This window comes from Vulpes lagopus, chromosome X (genome assembly GCF_018345385.1).
Source record: "Vulpes lagopus strain Blue_001 chromosome X, ASM1834538v1, whole genome shotgun sequence".
Taxonomy (NCBI): domain Eukaryota; kingdom Metazoa; phylum Chordata; class Mammalia; order Carnivora; family Canidae; genus Vulpes; species Vulpes lagopus.
This window is the reverse complement of record NC_054848.1, coordinates 84,461,765-84,467,545: the sequence shown is the minus strand read 5'-3', so window position 1 is coordinate 84,467,545 and position 5,781 is coordinate 84,461,765. Positions and strand designations below refer to the sequence as shown.

Below are 5,781 nucleotides of genomic sequence, written 5' to 3'. Positions count from 1 at the left end.
ACCATGAACTGATGTTATTAGAGTTCCTCAGAGTTATCATGTCCAGAAGTTTATAATGCTATAATATAATGCTGTCATAAATAATCCCTTTAAGAAGAATTTTCTCATTTTCACAATAACCCTATGAAATAGAATGACTATTATTATTCCCACTTGAGAAATAAAGCAGATGAGGCCCAGGGAGGTTAAGTGACTTGCATCTCATGTTTATGGATCAGAAGACTTAATATGGTTAAGATGGTAATACTCCCTAAACTGATTTACAGATTTAACACAGTCCCTATCAAAATCCTAGTTGCCTTTTTTTTTCCTCAGAGGTTAATAAGTTGGAAAATTCATATGGAAATGTAAGGAACCAGAATAACCAAAATAGTCCTAAAAAAAAAATTGGAGCACTCATACGTTTTGATTTTATTTATTTATTTTTTTTACGTTTTGATTTTAAAACACACTACAAAGTAACAATAATCAGGACAGTGTGATCTGGCCTAGAATATAGATATAGACACATAAATCAACGAAACAGAATTAAAAATCTAGATATAGAGCCTTACATTTGTGGCTAACTGATTTTTGACAAAGTGCCAAGATAATTCATTGGGAAAGAATGGTCTTTTCCACAAGTGTTTCTAGGACAATTGGATATCCACATCAAAAGAATGAAGTTGGGCCCCTACCTCACACCATATCAAAACTAATTCAAAACTGCTCACATACTTAAATGTAAGGGCTAAAACTCTAAAATTCTTAGAATAAAACAGAGATGCAAGCCTTCATAATATTGGATTAGAAATTTCTTCGATATGACACCAAAAGCATAAGAAACTCAGGGGAAAAATAGATAAATTGGATTTTGTCAGAATTAAAAACATTTGTGCTTCAATGGATATCATCAAGAAAGTGAAAGACAACCCACAGAATGGGAGAAAATATTTGCAAATCATATATTTGATATGGAACTTGTATCCTGAATGTATAAAGAACAATTACAATTCAACAATAAAAAGACAAATAACCTAATTTAAAAATGGGCAAAGAATGTGAATAGAAATTTCACCAAAGAAGCTGTACAAATAGCCAAGAAGCATGTGAAAAGATGCTCAACAACATTAATCATTAGGGAAATGCAAATCAAAACCACAAGATACCATTTCACAACCAGAAGGATACCTTTATTGGTGTCCTATACCTATACCTATAGGTATAGTTTTTGTTTTTTTTAAACCAGAAAATGGCAAGCGCTGGTGAGGACTTGGAGAAATTTGAACCCTTGATGAAATTTGAACACATTGCTGGTGGGAATAGGTTCCTAAAAAACTTAAACATTAGAGTTACCATGTGACTCAGTAATTGCACTTCTAGGGATATAGCCAAGATAATCGAAAACATATGTTCACAGGATACATGGGTGGCTCAGTTGGTTTAGCATCTGACTCCTGATCTTGGCTCGGGTCTTGGTCTCAGGGTCATGGGTTTGAGCTCCACACTGGGCTCCATGCTGGGTGTGAAGCCTACTTTTTGAAAAAGAAAACAGAGAGATCAGAACTGGCTGGGATTGCGAAAGGATCAACATACCTCTGGCTAGAGATTTGCTACATCCATCCTTGGAAGAGGAAAAGAAAAAAACAAAAAGAAATGGCTAATTCAATGCCCAAATTCCTATTTTATGGATGTAAAATGTCCAGGTTGCTACAAGATGACCACAGTTTTCAGCCATGCTCAGATGGTGGTTCTTTGTGTAGGCTGTTCAACTGTGTTGTGCCAGCTAACAGAAATAGAGTCCAGACTCACAGAGGGCGGTTCATTTAGAAGAAGGCAACACTAATGATCCACACAACCTCTTGAATTTGTGTTACATCGCAGAAAGCCTTATAAGTTCAGTAATTACAGTTAATCTACCAAGATAATGTAATTATGTTTAATTTTGTAATGTTTATAGCAGTGATCTCCTATTTTGGTGTCAGTTTTTCAATAAAGTTTTGATTATGGGCAAAAAAAAGAAAACATATGTTGACAAAAATACTTGTACATGAAAGTTCATGGCAACATAATTTATAATAGCCAAAAAATGGGAAAAACCCAAATATGCATCCATTGATGAATGGATAAAGAAAACGAGTATGTCCATATAGTGGAATATTATTCAGCAATAAAAAGGAATGATAGATGCTACAACATGGACAAACCTTCAAAACATTATGCCAACTGAAAAAAGCCAATCACAAAAAAACACATATTGTATGATTACATATATATGAAATGTCCAGAACATGCAAATACCTTAGTGGTTGCCAAGGGCTGGCAGGTTTGTGGGAACATGGGGGGCCAAGGGCTGGCAGGTTTGTGGGAATATGGGGGGCCATTGCTAATGGGCATGGGGCTTTTATTCAGAGTAATAAAAATATTCTGAAATTGGTGGTGATGGTTGCATAATGCTGTGAATATATGTTAAACATTGAATTTTGCACTTTATTTTTAAAAAGATTTTATTTATTTATTTATTTGAGAGAGAGAGATCATGTGTGTGAGAGAGGGCATGAGCAGGGGAGAGTGGCAGAAGGAGAGAGAGAGGCAGACAAACCCGATGCAGGACTCGATCCCAGAACCTGGGATCATGACCCAAGCCGAAGGCAGACGCTTAATCGACTGATCCACTCAGGTGCCCAGCCACCCAAAATTTTAAAAAATTTGAATCTTGCACTTTAAATGGGTGATCTTTATGGCATGTAAATTATATCTCAATAAAGTGACTTGTCGAAAGTCACAGAGTTAATGCACAACAGAGCTGAGACTCATCCAGCACAGCTGTCTCTCACCTGTATTTTGAATCTTCATTAGTTATTCTAAAAATACAACTCTTGTGATGGCCTTGCTCTGATCAAAATCCTCTGGGGGCTTTCTCATCAAAGAGAAAATCCTCATCATGACACTCAGCCCTGTTTTACCTGGCAATTTTAATTTCCAGTAATAATTCATACCTTAAACTTTGGCTGAATCCCTATCATGGATACTTCCACAAGGGTGGAAAGTTTGTGTACCTGTCCTCAAGGATTTAAAGTGGCAGTTGGGTTTATAAACCCCATTCAAATCACTGCCATTAGTTATGTAGGCTACAGTTAAAATGAGGCTACAATTAGTGTTGTGGTAAAGGAAGAGAACTTTCTCTTTTTTTAGATAAAAAAAGATATTTATTTATTTATTCCTGAGAGACAGAGAGAGAGAGAGAGATGCAGAGACACAGGCAGAGGGAGAAACAGGCTCCATGCAGGGAGCCTGACGTGGGACTGGATCCTGGGTCTCCAGGATCACGCCCTGGGCTGAAGGTGACGCTAAACCACTGAGCCACCCGGGCTGCCCAGAAGAGAACTTTCCGCTAGTATTCAAGAATATTTGTAGGTAGATGAGGTGGTAGAAGGGAAGGCTTTGTGGAGGAAATAGCATTTGCATTGGGCCTTACCAAGGAAAGTTCTCACTACCCAGCAAAAAGCATAGCCAAAGGCAGTCGATTCCAGGGCAGATTTGAAAAGCAGCAAGTTGTCTGGTTAGGAATAGAGTGGGTATAAAGAGGGGTGGCCTGAGAGAAGACGGGAAGGTAAGGTGGAGCCAGATCATGGAAGACCTGGATCGCCAACCTAAGGTATTTGGGCTATAGATGGATGTGGAGTGGAGTGAAAAGACCATGGGTTTGGACACAAACCTGAGTTCAAATCTTGCCTGCATCACTGAGCAGGTCAGTGACTTTCAGTAAATTATTTTTCCTGATTTTAGTTTTTTGAAGATTTTATTTATTTGTTCATGAGAGACACAGAGAGAGGCAGAGACATAGGCAGAGGGAGAAGGAGGCTCCCCGTGGGGAGCCCAGGGTCCAGAACCCTGGAATCCCCTGAGCTGAAGGCTGATGCTCAACCACTAAGCCACCCAGGCACCCCTATTTTTCCTCATTTTCAAAGAAGGAATGAAAATAGCTACATCACCTGGGTTGTGAGTAGTGAGTGGAATAAGAGTATCTGTGATGTGTTAGGAGAAACAGTGGTAGATTTGGGGGGGAAGGATGGAGGATCTCTACTTTAGGAAGTCTCATCTGTCAGGAGAGGGAAGAGGAAAGAGCCGGGCTTTAGTTCAAGTGAGAGATTACAGACACTGATGCCAAAACCGCAGCTGCCAAAGGATCCCTTACACTGATGAGATCCCAAAGAAGGGTGGTGATATCCAAAGACTTTTCAGAAGTGGAATCAACGAGACATTTGATGAGCTGCGTGAAGCAAGGGAAAAAGACACCAAAGAGGACCCTGGGCTTTTGAACTTAACTGTGTAAAAATTATGTTGCTGTTAACTGAGCCTGGGAAGTCAGGAGCAGAACAGGTCTGGCATAAGGGTGGAGGAGCTACATTTTGGACTTCTGTGAGGAAATAGTAATTTCATGGAGAGTTGGGGAGAAGAGGAGATTTGGTAGCCATGGGGGAACTGGAGAAGATGCTAAGGTGGTTTTAGGGAGCTGTCAAGTCAGGGGCTTAGGGTAGCCTCAAAGGCACTAGAGCCCTGCCTTAAGAAGGTGCAGAAAGGAAGGTGAGGGTTTTTCAGAAACAATTTGGCATGTTGGAATATGTGCCTCAAGCGGGCAGGACTGTTCCCAAGACAGAAGCAGAGGTTTGAAGAGAAAAACCTGGGACTCTATTTCCCTATATTACAAGGCCCCCAGCAACTAATACAGAATTATAATATAGAACTCCAACTACTAGTGGAGCATCATAGCTCAGCTACATTGCAGGATTTAATACGGTTTTTATGGGCTGGATGGGAACCTGAGAATTAGCGTATAACATTCATTCTACAGGAAAAATATGTTTTGAGTTCCAAACCACTAAGCCTTTGGAACACATTTCATTTGTGGGACTGCTTGCATTAAAATAATAGTAAGAATACTGTTCCACTGGATTCAGCCTTTCTGAAAAGCTATATGGTATTTAAAGCATATAGGAGCCCATCTGTTCTCCACGTGGAGGCTCCAGGATCAGCTTCATCAGCTGGTTGGTGGCTGGTCCAACTGCTCTTGATTAACCCTTGAAGGGATCGTGATTCAGTCTGTTACAAGTGTCAGCTACTTCAGTCATTGCCTCTAGGCTCCCATCTAGGCGGAGGCCCATGGGTCACTATTTACCTCTCTTACCCTTCTCCAAAGAAAAGTCAGTTGGTAGAAGGGTGCTTTGGTTTAGTTGCCATTCAGCAGGCCTGGGGGCATCATGGGCATTTAGTACCCCTTTCAGGACCCCTCTATACCTCGATGTACAGAATGGCTCTGTAATGTTTTCTGATTGGCAACCCACCATTTTCTACAGTCCTGCCTTGTCAATTAGTCAATTGGCAAGCACCCCTGGTCTCTCAAGGCCCTTCCTCTTCAACATTAGCTTTCTTGCCACCCAGGAGCTAATCTTAAGCAGTTAACTGATGTTGGGGATCACACTACTCCTGAAGGAGGAAACAACATCAGTCCATATGGCGTATGTCTTGTAGAGAAGCCATTCGCCTTCTGGTGGGGGTGAGTCAGAAGAGAAACACGGGATGTAGAGTATTTCTCAGAAACATTAAAGTAACTCCTTCTGTCTGGACATACTTGTGTCCAGTTTCCCGTTTTCTTCTGCTAGTTTTACCCTCCAAAGTATATTTCCAGAGAGGTGAAATGGTGCCAGATTGGGCTGACTATAGGTACGAAAATTTCAAGGATGGGGTGCCTGGGTGGCTCCAGTGGTTAAGCATCTGACTATTGATTTCAGCTCAGGTCAT

General features: G+C 40.6%; 1 pseudogene; it reads left to right on the top strand.

Annotated features, from left to right (window-relative positions):
* Positions 1 to 1,231: 1,231 nt before the first annotated feature.
* LOC121482615 lies at positions 1,232 to 1,825 on the top strand (annotated as a pseudogene).
* Positions 1,826 to 5,781: the final 3,956 nt, after the last annotated feature.